The 16,643-nt window shown below is 37.4% G+C and overlaps 1 long non-coding RNA gene across 1 annotated transcript in view; it reads left to right on the top strand.

Moving 5' to 3' along the window:
- Window positions 1-16,643, top strand: part of LOC125114909 (uncharacterized) — a 253,329-nt gene that overhangs the window by 17,207 nt on the left and 219,479 nt on the right. Inside the window, exon 3 of the long non-coding RNA XR_007131940.1 lies at window positions 10,745-10,800. This is a non-coding gene — a long non-coding RNA (uncharacterized LOC125114909). The remainder of the gene's footprint in view (window positions 1-10,744; window positions 10,801-16,643) is intronic.

Here is a 16,643-nt window from a genome sequence, read left to right as displayed (position 1 = left end):
CTCCAAGCTTGGGCTCTCCTATTGTTAAAGGTTAATGTGATTTTCTGAGACTTAATGCTGCCCATGGACTTCCGTACCTGGTCTCTTTTATTTATGCTCACTGTCTTCAGGGGTTAGGCCTTAGTTTTGTTCCATTAACCTGTGATTTACTTATTCTTCCCCAGTTCTACCCTCTCTCTTCCAAGCCCCTAGTAGGACATCCATTTGATTATGGGATGCCTTGCAGAAGGTCAAGAAATATTGTAGAATGATTGAATGAAGGTACTGGGTCTTTTTTGAGCCTTTTCCCCAGAGATCTTCATTCTAACTAGGACCTTGATTTTCCTAGTTAAAAAAAAATACGTGGGAAGAGGGATAGTCATGCAACAAGTCATATGGCAGTATTCATCATAATACCAACATGGGCTGAGAGCTTTATGTCTGCTACTATCCCAAGCGTTTTATTTGTATTGCCTCCTTTAGTCCCCAGAAGATTAATCTATGATTAGCAACATTTTACAGATCAAATATAGGCACAGAAAGATTTTGTAATTTTTCTAAAGTCACGCAGTGACAGAACTGAGACTCTTCTGCCTTCTAAAGTCCAAGGGTATCTGATGCACATATTACAGGGTTAAAGAAGTACACTGAATTTTTACTTTGGGGTAAGGCTGACTTAAGTCATTCATAAAAATGTCTTCTTTACCCCAGGATCAGATGAAAGATTAGAGTTAAGCCAGAAAATCTGACCTTTGTTGAAAACAAGCCATAGGTATTCTCACCCAACTCTTCAGGTACGCATCTCCCTCTTAAATCAATTAATTTATTCTTTCATTTATTCTAAGACTGTTTATTGAAACCTGACTTGGTGACAGCACTGTTCCTAAAGAATGTAGAGTCAGGAAAGAGAGGTAATTTCCTTTAAGGGGTGGAGAGCCTCCATTGTGGACTTGCCTGAGGCAAGAAGTTTTCCCCAGAGAATAAGGAGAAGCTAGAAAAGCTGTGAAGGATGTGGGCTCCCTACTGGAGACTCTCATTGCTTATTAAGTTCCTGAGGGCAGGGACTGTGTCTGTATCTTTTACCACACGCAGCAGCTTTTGTGCTGAGTACCCTGCCTGATGCACAGGAGCTGCTTCATAAATATGGTACCACTGAGTTCAAGCAATAGCCCTCTTAATTTTTTTTTTTTTCTTAATCATTTTCCTGGAATGTTCCTTGTTAATTAGAAAAAAAATGGGTATATTTGTTTATCATAAATATTCAGATGCTAGGTTAAACATGACTGAGTTTCAGTTTCTGCTCTTTCTTTTTCCTTAACCAGAAAATAGTTTAGACAGTCACCACATCTCATATTCTTTTTTATTTTTTTGGCTGCATCTAGGACCTGTGGAAGTTCCCAGGCCAAGGATCGAACCTGCACTGCAGTTGCAGCCTGTGCCACCACTGTGGCTTCAAGGGATCCTTAATCTGCTGTGCCACAAAGGAACATCCCTTTTCTCTTTCTCTTTCTCTCTCTTTCTTCCTCCCTCCCTCCTTCCTTCCTTCTTTTCTCTCTCCCTTTCTCTCTCTATCTCTTTCTTTCTCATACTCTTTAGTACTGTATTTTGGATCAGGGAAGTACTTCTCTTAACTCCCAAGGTACAAGCAACAGTACCACAGAAAAACTTGCTCACATGTGATAAACTAAACTATTGTAAATATACATAGTCTGCTAGAAAAGGCCACATGAAATTGACAGTGTTTGAGGGTTTTCTGACCTTTAGTGGTTACATTTAATGGATTATAATTTTTTTTTTCTCCTTTTTAAAAAATAAAACAGGAGTTCCCGTCGTGGCACAGTGGTTAACGAATCTGACTAGGAACCATGAGGTTTGCGGGTTCGGTCCCTGCCCTTGCTCAGTGGGTTAATGATCCGGCGTTCCCCTGAGCTGTGGTGTAGGTTGCAGACGCGGCTCGGATCCTGCGTTGCTGTAGCTCTGGCGTAGGCCGGTGGCTACAGCTCCGATTGGACCCCTAGCCTGGGAACCTCCATATGCCGCGGGAGCGGCCCAAGAAATAGCAACAACAACAACAACAAAAAGACAAAAGACAAAAAAATAAAAAATAAAAAAAATAAAACAACTGAGATACCTCTAATAAAATAAAAATTTCCCCACAGACACTTCTAGCGTACATTCTAAGGTGGTGCACTTCTGGCTATAATGAAAGGTATTTGCATTTTCCCTTTGCCTTATCATAATTCTTCTTACCTGGATGGCCTGCATCACAAACTTGCTTTCCCAGCACTGACTGTTAGTCAGTGAGTATGTGTTGGATAATTTATTTCATATTATTTGAGGCCTTGTGAGTATTATTAGAATGAGAGGAAACCATGAAAATTATGGGTTCTTGGTTCACTGCTTTAACAAATATTTACCGAGAGCCAACAAAAACAATATTTACTGCATAAGCAGAAGACGAAAAGACACAGCCCTTGCCTCTTCAGGATTCATTGTTTACGGTTTGTATTGTTTATATTAAAGAGCCTTGTGAGTAAATGTAAAATCATCGCTGTGACAGATGCTTTGAAGGAAAGGGCTTAATAGTGTAACTGTGAATACTAGGGGGAAATGGTTCAAGTTGGAGAGGTCATGGAGGGTCTTTTGCAGGAAGTCAAGGCTGAACCAAGGTCATGTACAGTTGTAAACCAGATGACAGGAGACCAGCAGTGGGAGTATGAAGCAACATGGTTCAGTTCAGTTCACTGAATGTTTACAGAATGCCTACCCTATGCTAGACCCTATGCTTCCATGCTGGGAAATAACAACTTGATGAGATATGGTCTTGGCCCTGGTAAATAACTCACTGTCAGAGTCTCATTGTCACGCAGTGGATGATTAGGAGACCTACCACCGTATGTGTTTGTTTTGCTTCTGTGTAGTTTGAGTTTCCTTTGTGTCAGGATTCTCTGAGCTAGGCAAGTCCTTGTCAAGAAGTCAGACACCATCTTTTGGTCATGGAATCAAAGTTTAACAAACAAATATACGTCATCTGCTAGATTAGAGTCCAACAACACTACTCCAGGCTTTGCCATCCATTGATCGTGGCCCCACGGTAGAGCTCATGCCACAGTGGAGCTCATGCCTGTTTCAGAGCTTGCCAAGAGCATGGCTCCAGGAAGGAAGCCTGATCGCCACCAAACAAGGGACCCATTCTTTCTTTATCTCTCTTTTTTTAACCATTAACTAAAACTGCTAAATTATTAACCCAGCCATAGAAATGGATAATAAACACATTGTATGTGCACTGGATTAATTTGTTTTCGTGTGAAGTATCAGTCAGGCCTGGAGGACAAACTCCTAGGGACACACAAGTAACAAAGCTGAAGTGTCAAGGATGTAAACAAAAGGGGAAAGGCAGGAACTGTAGAAAAATGGAGATTGCCAAAAACTACAGAAGCAGAACAAAACAGCACACACCAATGCTGGATTTTTGCCCCAGACTCTAGGGCATGTCCTCATTCACTGTACCCACCAAGAGCACGTCCTAGGCCTGCCGGCCTTACTTTCTACAAAGGTCTAGGCTCTTTCATCACCTTTGGGACTGTGGTTCTGGTGTAGCTCCCTAGTCTAGAATTTACTGACTCTTGCTATACTTGCCTTCATACCCTATCTTGGAGAGATGGCCCTGGGGCTAGTTCTGAGAAGTGCAGCCTCTGCTCTTCTGTTTGACCTAGTCTAAGTCACCGCACCACTAAGCTGTAGACATTCAGGTTGCCACCTTGATCACCAAGCTGCTTGTCCTTTTTCTAGGACCGACCAACCTCCCCAAAGGGATGGATAAGGAAGCTAGTGACACCTAGACCCGTGTCTCAGTACTGCTTTCTCCTTTCATTGTTTTCTTACTTTTTAATCTTCTTGGCAAAGAGTGAAAAACTTCCTTCATAGTTAATGACAATATATTATATTATTAAGGCTGTGTCTTCCCGAATGCAACTCCTAAACACTTGAACAGTTGTTTTCTTTTCCTGTTTCATTATTACTATTTATTTATTTATTTTTTTTATCTTTGAGGATTTGTTTGTTAGGGAGCAAGTAATTTTTCCAGGTTGTAGAAGGGGACCCTTAAATATTGCACTGCTAAGTGACTTGCCCAACTTCACCACATGCTCTCGATTATGGAGCATTCAAGCAGAAAAGAGGAACAGCTCCCAAATTTTCCTTCTTAACTGAATATGCACAACCAACATTGTAAAGACAATAAGTATGTTAACTAAATGGTTGAATATTAGTGGTTTGGGTTTTCCAACTAAGAAATTTTAGTTTTAAAGCCCGTAAGAAATTAAGTTAGAGACAACAGAATTAAATGGGCTTTTGGAAAATGCAAAATATACCTCTGTATTCATATCTATAAAACTTTGGCGACTTTGCATTTGAAAATTCAGCATGTTTTCTGTCTAACAATTCTACACTCTTCTTGTGAAGAGTTATTATCAACTCTGTTGATGAGAGCTGTGATTTTCACCTAAAATTCCAAAATGAATGTGGTGAATGACATTATCAGACTAGCAGTCTGTCTAGCGAGTTGTTGGTGCTCTCTCATTTCCAGGCTATTCTGTAAAAAGGAATTTACATGAGTGCCATCTTACCCCCTTGAATAACTCTTTCTGCTTAAGTTTTTTCTGGAAATGTTATTAACAATATACCCCAGTAATGATCTAGTCCAGGATATTCTTGTGTTATTTTGCAGCTCGTTGCTAGTGACTCATAGCACATTGGGCGTCCAAGCTATGGTTAACTGGTGGTCAAGTTATGAAATTCTGTTCCCATTAACTCTTCCTTTCTTAGCCCAGAACACCTCTCCACTCATCTTTTTTTTTTTTTCTTTTGATTCGTCATGCTCATAGTCTCTGCTTGGTGTTTTCAAACCAAAAGTATACTCAATGACATGCCATAATAAGTATTGTTCCTACTGCATGTCCAGAATAGCTAAAAACAGGAAATACAGACCATTTCGTGGAAAAGCCCGCTTTTGTGATATTTCCAACCTAAGAGGTTTGGATCAACTTTGGTTGAGCGTCTGAACTTTTGGCTTCTTACAGTAAACCTTCTAACTTCAGAATTTTAGCACCATTTCTACTTATAAGATGATGCCGTCCGTATTTAGAATATGCTGACACATGAATCAGTTAGCTTTTAAGCCATTTTTATTGAATACTAGGATCTACTTGTAGCCAAAAATTGTACATAAGAAAATTGAATCATACGATTTAAAGCTTAATAGTAGAAAGAGTCACACTATCCATAGTTTCAAGACTTTCTTTACTTATTGGGTGGTTTATTTACTTATTGGGTCTATTGTTATAAGGCTTTAATAATAAGTGAATAATTGATGCAGAAATGTATTATGTAAAATAAATCCAGAAGCCAAAAATTTAGGTTAGCTGAAGTAGTCTGGTAACTCTTTCAGTGGGGAACACCAGGCCCTACCAGAAAATAAATCTAAACTGCTTTGCACTCAAATAACCAACTAATTAATGTTTAGTAACTCCAGAGGGAGTTTAAAGTTCATGTGCACCACATCCCTTTTAAGATCCAGTGTTGTAAAAATCTAATTGGATAGATTGGCAAAAGAAGCCACGTAAGATTATATTTATGTGATTCCAGGGTGGCCTTAGGCAGTTCATTATGTTATTTTCCAGTGTCAGTGAGGGCCCTGATTTTTCTTGGATTCTTCCATATTTTGTGACTGTGTAGATTGGCCATAATGAAATGAATGGATTGCATTGTTCTATTTGTTCTCTTCTGACTTATCCATCTACATTGTTCCTACAAAATGCTCAAGATGGTTTTCAAGGGTGATAAATGATGACATGAACTATAACTCCAGGTTGAGTTGTTAAATAAATGTATTTCCTTTGCTTTTGTAAGATGTCATTTGCTACATTTCTTTTTTTCACCTTTGATTTAGTTTTAAAGGCAGGTCATCTCAAGGAAGGAAGGTAAAAAAAATAATAAGGAACATGGAGAGTAGAGATAAGAGAAGCATTTTCAGAGGAATCAGTTCTTCAATCTTAGCATTTATTGAGAAAACATTTTAATTCAATATTTGTGGAAGTCCTGAAATGACCAAATAGTTTCTTTTACTCTAAGTCTTCTTGCTTCCATTTAGCTGGAATGTACTGGACAGGATTAGAAATGACTGTTCTTTTGGTTTTTTTTTTTATGGTTTAGACTAAAAGCAAAGTGCCAAAGTTCTTTAAAGTAATCTCTCTTTATGAGATCTCAAGCCTTTGTGTAGACTCAGAAAGTGAGACAATTCTAGGTTTTAAAAAGGTTTATCCAACTGTATACAACATACTAAACTTTACAAATTTTGCTCATGGTTAGTTGACAACACAGTCTTCTGTCTCAGGTCAGCCCTCCTTCCCAAACCTTATTCCAAAGCAAGAAAAACAAAGTAAAACCCAGCAGACAGCCAATACCTGTTAAAAGCCTGCAGAAGCCAAACGTTTTTCTATTGTGTCTGTATCACATGATATCCACCTTTCTCTGCGTAATTCTTGGAATAATATCATTCACAATTTAAGATCTTACATTTCAGATTTTTAAGCTCTGAGTTAGAAAGTCCTAATAGTGAATTTATAAAGAAATGTTGACAGAGCTTGGAGTCTCATAGTGTTGGTGGATACCGTGATTATAATAATGGTTTCCTTTAAAACTCTTCCATTACATGTTCCAAACAGTGGAATTTGTAGTTTTTCCTTTGGTCCAGAGATCAAACACATGAACAATTTTATATTTCTAAGGTTGGACAGCATCTGTGTTTCCACAGTTTCTGTGGGAAAGCAATCCACCCTTTTCTTAGTTTTATTAAAAACCTCCATCGTGGCTCCAGTATGTGCCATTACAAGCACTTTCATTATGTCTCATATCTCCTTTTAGGAAGTAGGAGTCTGCCTATTGCTTTTTTTTTTTTTCCTTTTCTTTTTTCTTACGGGCTTTCAAAAACTACATACTGTAAGTGAAAAGTGGTTTGAAAAATTAAAGATAGGAGTTCCCATTGTGGTTCAGTGGTTAACGAATCCGACTAGGAACCATGAGGTTGTGGGTTCGATCCCTGGCCTTGAGCTGTGGTGTAGGTTGCAGACGCGGCTCGGATCCCTCGTTGCTGTTGCTGTGGCTGTGGTGTAGGCCGGTGGCTACAGCTCCGATTAGACCCCTGGCCTGGGAACCTCCATATGCAGCGGGAGTGGCCCTAGAAAAGGCAAGAAAAAAAAAATTAAAAATAAGGTAAGAGAGGTTAAAAGGGTAAATGTGAGAAACAGATTCTTTGAGGTCATATCCTGCTGCCATTTAGTAGCTATGTGACAGGCAGGCTGAATGACTCTAAACCTTGTTTCCTCCATTTGTAAGTAGTATCTGTATCTGTCTGGTACAGCTTGTGTGAGGATGAAATAAAGTAACAATGTAAAGTGACTGGATCACAGTAAATTCTCAGCAATCGGTGCCATTATCAGATGTTTTATTAATTTTTACAGATGATTTGGAAATATTTTGTGGTCGCAGTTACTGTCTTACTATGATAATTTTATTTTGTAACAATCATGTTTTAGTGTTTTTATATTAGAATAAAATAAATTAAATCTGATTTATCCACTCAACGGCTCTTTATTAAGTACCTGCTATATGCCAGTTGACTAACACAGCTCCTCCTGTTATGAATTACGACATTTGCTGTAGGCTTTTTCTGTTTTGTTTTTGTGGCTATCGGATTATAGAAGTTCCTCTGTATTTCTAATTTGTTAAGAAGTTTCTCTACCACGAATGAATGTTGAGTTTTGTCAAATAATTTTTTTTCCCAGTTGTCTTTTGAGATGACCATATGGGTTTTTTCTTTTTCTGTAAGTTTCTTGATTTTTTTTTTTTTTTTTTTTTTTTTTTTGCTTTTTAGGGCTGCACCTGCGATATGTGGAGGTTCCCAGGCTAGGGGTTGAATCAGAGCTGCAGCTGCTGCCCTATGCCACAACCGCAGCAGTGCACGATCTGAGCTACGTCTGCAACCTACACCACAGCTCACAGCAACACTGGATCCCCAACCTCATGAGGCCAGGGATTGAACCTACATCCTCATGGATACTAGTTGGATTTGTTTCTGTTGCACCACAATGGGAACTCCAGTTAATAGATTTTACATATTAAATCACCTGTGCATTTCTAGAAGAAATAAATCTTGGTTGTGGTATTTTACTTTTTTCATATACAGCTGGATTTTATTTGCTTATATTTTGTGTATGATTTTGATATCTGTGTGCATGGGAGAGATTGGCTTATTCTTGTTGTGTTTCTTATGAAATGCTTGTTATATTTCGATATCAACATGATGCCCTCACAAAGTAAGATTGGAAATATTTCTTTGTTTCATTTTTCTGGATGACTTTGTGAAGATTGATGCTCTTTCTTCCTTAAAGGTTTCAGGGAATTGCTGATGTCATCTGAGACTAAAATTTTCTTCCTGGGAGAGAAATTATATTGCTCAGGTGTGATTCATTGTAATATCCTTTCATTGATTTTCATGTCAATGGCATAATTTTTTTAAACAGAGAAAAATCTATACAGGGACAAAATTTTGTCTGTGTTGTTCAGTGCTCTATCCCTAATGCTTAGTATAGAGTCTAGTTCATAGTAGATGCTCAAAAAAAAAGAGTAATTTGTGGAGAGACACAGTGAGATATAATAGTCTTAAAACAACAGTGACGATGGGCCCGAAGGACATACATTCATTTATTTGGTGAGTGATTTTTAGGGGTTATGGTAACCAGTGGAGTGTTAGGTGGTGAGGTGCAAAGATGACTAACATACCACGCCTGTTTCCCACGGACTAGAGGGAACAGATGCATAATGGACCCAGTACAGCACATTGTCATATGAGCATTGTAATGACATTGGGAGGCATGGAAACTGATTCAGAGAGATGTGGGAAGGTTTGTGGAGAGCAGGATGCTTAAACTAGTTCTTAAAAGATGACTTTTCCCATGGAGGGAATAAGAGGAGTCGCCTACATAGAGATTTGGAGATGTGTGATGTAGTAGGAAAAGGAAGAAGTTCAGTAGGAAATGTAGAAAACATCTATAGGGACACGTTATTGGGGGAAGTGTAAGAAGCCCAAGGGGTGAGAAGTAATTGGAGAAGGTAGCTTGGTTAAGATTGTAAAAGTTCCTGGGTTCGGAAGGAAGAAGTCTGGGTTTTGTCATGTAGTCAGTAAAGACACAATTACAGAGTATATCAGAAAATCTGGTAAAATGGTGGCTTCACCAAACTCAGCTTAGTTTTTTTCACCAAGAAATTTGAAGGTTAGTAGTTGGTGATTTTGGTTCAATGTCTTGAGAATGTCAGAGGCAAGGTCCCTGTGATTCACTTTATGTTTTCCTCATGGCTAGGCGATGGCTGCTATGGCTCAAGCCACTATGTTCAAGTCTCAGGTTGGAGATCGGTGGAAGCATCTCAGAGCAATCAGTGGAGTCTTTGGCAAGAATGTGAAACTTACTCCAGGTGCTATTTCAGATAAAGTGGCCAGACCAGGGAAGCCTCTCGACAGAGGTATCCTTTGAGTTGAAGGATGCGAATGAGCCAGGCATGATAAAAACCAGAGTATGTGTGTTGGGGTGAGGTAAGAGGAACAGGTGTTAACACCCAGAGGTAGGAAGGGGCCAGAAGTCAGGGCTGGGTGCACTCTGGGGAGAGCAAGGAGATACCCTGTGGTGAAGGAGGCTGGGGTCTTTTCACATAGAGCCCCTCAGGCCATTGTGCAGGAGCCAGGGGAGAACTTAAGCCACGAAGGCGATGGTCTGATTTATGACTGTGAAGGTCCCTCAGACTGTCATCGGAGAAGGATGGAGAGAGACAGGAGGTATGTAGGGAGACCAGTTAGGGGGCTAATGCTCTGGCTCAGGAGAGATGATGGTGATTTGGGTGAGAAGGGTTTCAGAGAGCAGAGAATACCTGGAGATACACAGTAGAACATGGACCGACAGGACTCACTGAGGGATTATACAGGGAAATTAGGACAAGCCTCGCTTCTAAGTATTTAAAGAACTTGTTACCGTACACTCTAATGGCAGCAGCTTAACTGGGTACTTTCCCTTCTTCGTAACTCAACCTTCATATATTAAAGTATTAAAATCTACTGGGAAAAACTGTTCTATCTTTTAATTCAAAGCAAAAAAAGCAACAATATCAGGAAAGGATTTTAATGGAACAATAATTCCAGCTTAGTATTTTTGCTTGAAGTTCTTGTATGTGTCTTTCATCCTAAGGGAAATTCCTACTTTTCTCTCTCTCTCTCTCTCTTTTTTTTTTTTTTCCAGTTTACAAAAACAAATATCCAGAAGAATCCAGATACAATATAGATTTATTTGTTTATTTTAGTAGAAGAGAAGTGAAAAGAAAATAGCAACAGCAACCTCTCTCTCTTAGGCTTCTCTTATTATTCATATATATTACTGTGGAATTTAATCACCTGAAGGAAAGCAAATGGTTTTTATGTAACTTTATTTGAAATAAACTTAATTTACACCACGGAGTCCTTCAATTTAATGTGCACATAAATCACACAGGGTCTTGTGGAGATGAAGGTTCTGACTCAGTGACTGTGGATGGGCCAAGGTTTTGCATTTCTACCAAACTCCCATCTGGTTTGCAGACCACACTTGAAGAGGAAGGAGTTCAACTTTACTCCAAATGGGTATTGTCCATGCTCTTAATCACTTACGCTTCTATTTTTCAGTGTTCTGGTATCATTGGATTGGAGAAACTGACCCACTGGAACATAAAACATACTTGGTAAGTAGAAGAAACCAGTATTTTTTCCCCTCTGGAATTTATTTCTAGATTTTTAATTCACTTTGTTACTGGTCTAAGAAAGCCTGGCATCTTGATTGTTGTTTGGTATGTTCTTTACCCTAATGACTAAGAATCTAATTGCATTCCAAACTGTGACTACTTCCCTAAATATTCCCAGCTGCTTCCAAGATGAACTCTGTAACATCCCTAGAAATAGGCTCTGTGGCCTTTTTGGGAAATCTACAATATGATCATATGATCCCAAATAGCTTTGTTCAACATGTGATGTTCAGAAGACCACAGAATTTTAGGGTATCTTTTCAAGTTACCATTAATCATATGTGGTTTTCCTCTGAATGCATTTCCTTCAAAATGACCTACATTCTGAAAAGAAAAAAAAAAAAAAAACACGTATCAGTTTAGATGAGATATTGAGGAAGGAGAGGATTTGACTCTGAAACTTTATCTAGAAATAAAGTATTTTAATGTTTTCTGTCGCAAGGGTTATTTGGTATGTGCTGTCAAACCAGTTGTAAACCAAAGGGGAGGGCTCATTTCCATAATAAGCTTAAGTACTAATTTGCAAGTGCCAGTACTATGTACAAGTATACATAAAATCAAAGACAAATTATTTCATTAAATATGTTTTGTACAGATTACTAGTTTACAAATACTTAGAATATCATTTTTAATGGACATATGACTTTCGAAAGCCTTACACCTCCAAAAATATGCTACTTCTTAAAGGTATCTTATTACTTAATTATTTAAATGCCATTCAAATTGCAATTTACAAAATATATATTTAGCCAAATAGTATTTACTCAGCTGAAAATAGCACCAAGAGATTCTCCCTGCTAGTATGTTATTCATCTTTTTCCAAGTTTGTTCCATTTTCTGCCTCTTCTACACTTTATTTTATAATACAATTTATTTGTATATTTGTGGGTAAATACAAATACTTTCTGAAGCATATTTTAGGAATGCTTGTGAACCCATCATCTTCCTAAAGAATTAGAAAAATACCAATATCTTTATTCTTTACTTATCTATCTCCTGTTTCCTTCCTTTCCCTCTATGTTGAATTATTTAATAATCGTTCTTTTAAAAAATAGTTTTACCACATATTTATATACATGAAATAAGACATAATTTAGTGTATTGGTTTTTTGAGCTTTATAAAAATGGTTTCACAGTGTATCTATCTAGTCTTTTTCTACTTAATATTGTTTCCAAGGTAATATATATTAATATCCAAATAGTAAATCATTCATTTTCATTGCTGTTGATATTAATTTTATAATTGTATCAAAATTGGTCATTTTATAAATGTTGGTTTGGTTTTCTAGATTTCTTTTTCTTATTACAAAACATGCTTCTCTAAACATTCTAGTGCATTTCGTCCAATGCACAAATAAAGTGATTTTTCTAGATTTTTAAATATTTTGGAATGGAATTGCTGAGTCATAGCAAATGATCACCTTCTCAACATAATATCAAGTTCTTTTCCAAATTACCATCTGATATTACCACAACCAACTTCCGTTGATCATCTCTTGGTCTTGTTATTTTTTAAAAATTTCTTACCAAAAATAGGTATAATGTTATCTTTTTCTTATTTTTAAAATTAATTCATTAATTATTTTCATTATAACTGGTTTACAGTGTTCTGTCAATTTTCTACTGTACAGCATGTTGACCTGGTTACACATACATATATAGATTCATCAGAAGTGATTAGACATAGTTCCCAGTGCTATACAGCAGGATCTCATTGCCCATCCATTCCCAGTGCAACAGTCTGCATCTATTAACCACAGACTCCCAGCCCACTGCAGCTGCTTATCTATTACTAGAGTTGACAATTCTTTATATGTTTGTTGACCACTTTTATTTTCCCCTTTATGAAATGTTTATTCATTCTTTTGTTCATTTTTCTGTTGAGTTACTTGTTTTTTCTTATGTGTTCAATTTTTTACTTATAGACTTTATTAATCACTGATTTTTTTTCATAATTAGTTTCTAAACAGTAATGCCTCCTAATCCTGTGTTAGGTGTGGGTTCTTCTAGTAAGAGCAGAGTAGCTCAGTTCAGATCAACCATCTCTGTGGTAACAATTATACACAACATACACATAATTACACACTATACACAGAATTTTACACATACACATAGACACATGCATGCATCTTGCGTATAACTATCTGAAGCCACTGGAGGACAAACAAAGGTGGGCAGAAATTGAAGAAGCATTGATACTTGGAAGATGAGAATAACATTAGGTGAGTTTCCCATATTTAATGTTTTTTACCTGAAGGTAAGCTCCAGTCAGCACTATATTCAGGGTTACCATAGTGACTAAAGAGTGAGGGTGAAAAATCCCAGAAAGGAGAGAAACACAGAGGGAGAGCCCAAAATTCTCTGTGTTAACTCTGTCCAAATATCTGGTTGACCTCTGAAGTATGCATATGTGGTAGAGGGTAGCCACCCAAGATCGAAAGCATTGAACAGAGATTTTGGCTGCTGGCCACCACAGGGCAAACAGAGCTTGGAGTTTGAATTTACCAAGGTATTTTCCTGCTAAAAGAAACAAACAAAGCATCAATACTCTCCAGAGAATAGTAACATATTCTCTACAAGTTTCAGGATGCAAAACAAAAGGACTAAATAGAGTGAAGTGGTACTCATACTCAAGAGAAAAAGTAATCAATAGAGACTTAATCCAAGAAATTGGATTTAGCAGATAAGATTTTAAAGCAGCTGTTATAACTGTATAAACATATAAAGAAAAATATGATCACAATAAGTTAGTAGAGGAAATTTCAGCAAAGAAATAGGAACTAGAAAAAGAACCAAATGTAAATCATAGAACTGAAAAACACAATCTGAAAGGGAAAAAAAAATTACTAAATAGGCTTAAGGGCAGATTGAAGATAATAGAAGAAAGAGCCAATAAACCTGAGGATAGATAATAGTAATAATTCCATTTGAATCTAAGTAAAGAGAAAAAAAATGATTTAAAGTAAAAATGAACAAGGATTGTCACTTGTAGGATAATATCAGAAGGTCTGGTTTGAATATAAGTGGAGTTTGAAAAGGAGATGGAAAACAATGCAGAAAAAAAATTAAAGGAAATCATGACCTAAAAATTGGCTAATTTGGTGCAAGATATATTTGGTATTGTTACCAAATTTCTGTGAATGCAGCCTCTTTCCTACCCTCCTATTGCCGTTCATTTGGACTGTCACAATAACTTCTTATCTGGTCACCTGGAGACCTGCTTCTTCCAGTTTTGGTCTGTCCTCCACATTTTCACCAAAATTACCTATTTAAAATCAATCAGGGAATGATATCAAGAAATCACCTGATCCAACCCACTGCCTTCAGGCATGTGACGTATTCTCATGTTACAGAAGAAGTTCCGAGAAATTATTTGCACAAAGTTTACAGAGCTATCAAGTGGTGAAGCATGCTTATCAGTGTTAAAGCAAGAGTTTTAAAAAGTGCATCCATATGCATATATAGTCACTTCATTGCTATAAAAGCATAGTAAGTACCTGCTGTTTGTTCAAACAGTGACAATAAGTGATCCATACTTAAGAGACCCATACCCACTCTTTCTTTATAATTTAAATACTTTTTTTTTCTCAAAATACATGAAAAGTTTCAAACATACAGGAAAAGTTGAAACAAGTATACAGTGAAAACACACATACCACTAATTTTAGTGAATAAAGCTATGAAAAATCACTGTGTCCATGTTGAACACTGTGTCCTTTGAACTAGATAATGTGACAATCTCTTTTAAGGGGAGGGCTAGCAAGGATAGGAAAAGTATAAATCTAAAAAAAGCACTCATATTTTACAACTATATACAAATCCTGGACTGTAGTAGAATAGATTCATTTGTAATCTTTTTAATTATGCTTTTAATCCGTTAATGATCTTTTTGTAAACTCACATGGATATGATTTTATCCCTTTTTTTAAACTTTGGATTTGAGTTAAACATATGAACAAATTTTTAGTCACTTATATTCTGAGTTAGTGCTGGACATTGGATTGGGTGCCTTAATTTTGTGTGGGAAACAGATCAAGTAAATTTTATGCCTCTCAGCCTTCAAAATCAGCAGTTTCTCAGCTCAATAATTCTGGGGGCTGATTGTGTTTCACATTCATTTGATGGCGAGATCCATCGCTGCAGATTGACTTATTGGATCTTCCTTACCATTTTTCTGCAAGGGTAGACATGTTGGCCTACAAATATTTCCCAAATATTTAAAATTTTTACTATATAATGAACACTATATTGGGGATATAGAAGTGAATCGGATAGAGGCCCAGTAGTCATGGAGCTTAGCATTAAGTAAGGTAAGCAGACTTGAAACAAGTAACTTTTACAAGCAGTCATTAGTTTTCATCCTGGGTCAATCAGTGTAAACACAGCACACCCTAAGAATAGAGTTAAAGTCTGTACCTATAACACTCTCACCCGTATGTCTAACAGAGCCATGGCTCTGATAATTCCTTGATTTCGGACTTCTAGACTCCAGAATCTGGAGAGAATACATTTCTGTTGTTGTAAGCCACCCAGCTTGTTATGACACTCCTAGGGAACGAATACACCAAACAGTAGAAAGAGAATCATCCAAGTCTTAAGATGCAGACAAGAAACATTTCTACTCCCAGATCTTCCAGCTCTAGACAGGAGCTCTCTCCCAGCCTCTAGGATGGCTAGCATTTTAGTCTTCTAGTACATTCCTTCCTATGTAAGTGCTAAAAAACAAATTAGGCATCTCTCATGAGACATGGGCAGGCAGCCTCCACCCTTTCCCAAGGGTAACCACAGGTATCCTGAGGAAAGGTTTCCTCCAGGCTCTGCCAGGTCCAGGTTATCACTGGGTCTCCCCACCTGAGGCCGGGGTGCCAGCCCACCAAGACTTGGACACAGTGTCTGAGCTCATGTGCACCTAGCTCTTCTAGCGTGCCCTCTGCAGCCAGCCCACCATCTCCCCAGCATGTGAGAGTAACTTACTGACCAGGAAGTACTTAGGAGTAGTATATGGTTGTATTAAAAAATATATATATATGTGTGTGTGTGTACATATATATAGATAGATATAGATAGATATACACACATATATATACACAAACATAAACATGCATGCATATATATAAACATGAATATGCATATTTTATTTCCCTGTTTAAATACTTTTACAGGCTCCCTGGTTTTTTTGGTGAATAGCATCTAAGATAAGCTCTAAGCCTGGCATGCAAAATTGATTGGTATATTACCTTACAACTCCCTTTATGTATTCTGAAATTTAGCTGAAATCTTTTATTGAACCTCTTCCCATCTTTCAAAACCCAGATCAAAATATTAACCCTCACAAGAAGGCAGTCTTTCCTCATTTCCACACGTTTTTGGAGGGATCAAAATACTTTGCTTTTACCTCTCTAATCACATTACACGTTGTATTGTATGTTTTTGTGCATTTGTCTAACCCTTTTTCCCTAGCAGCAAGAAAGCTCGTTGTTATTAAAAATGAAATTAATGGCATACTGTATTTATGAAAATGGGAAGCACAGAAATTCTGGAATATTTTCCTATTTAGAAGGCTCGTCATTGGCATTGCCATCATTACAGTAGCTAATACTTACTGAGGGTTTATTCTGTGCCAGACAATGAGCTAAGCATGCTACATAAATTATTTTAAGCTCTTTCCACTAATGTATACCAATTTCTTCATTTATCTTTTTGTCCAGCATAGCACATGGTAAGGTTGCAAATACTCAAAAAGTGTTTGCTGAAAGGTGAATCTTGAAGGCAAATGCATAGAG

The sequence above is a fragment of the Phacochoerus africanus genome, chromosome 2 (genome assembly GCF_016906955.1).
Source record: "Phacochoerus africanus isolate WHEZ1 chromosome 2, ROS_Pafr_v1, whole genome shotgun sequence".
Lineage (NCBI taxonomy): Eukaryota > Metazoa > Chordata > Mammalia > Artiodactyla > Suidae > Phacochoerus > Phacochoerus africanus.
Note: the sequence above shows the minus strand (reverse complement) of the source record. Positions and strands in the feature narration are given on the sequence as shown.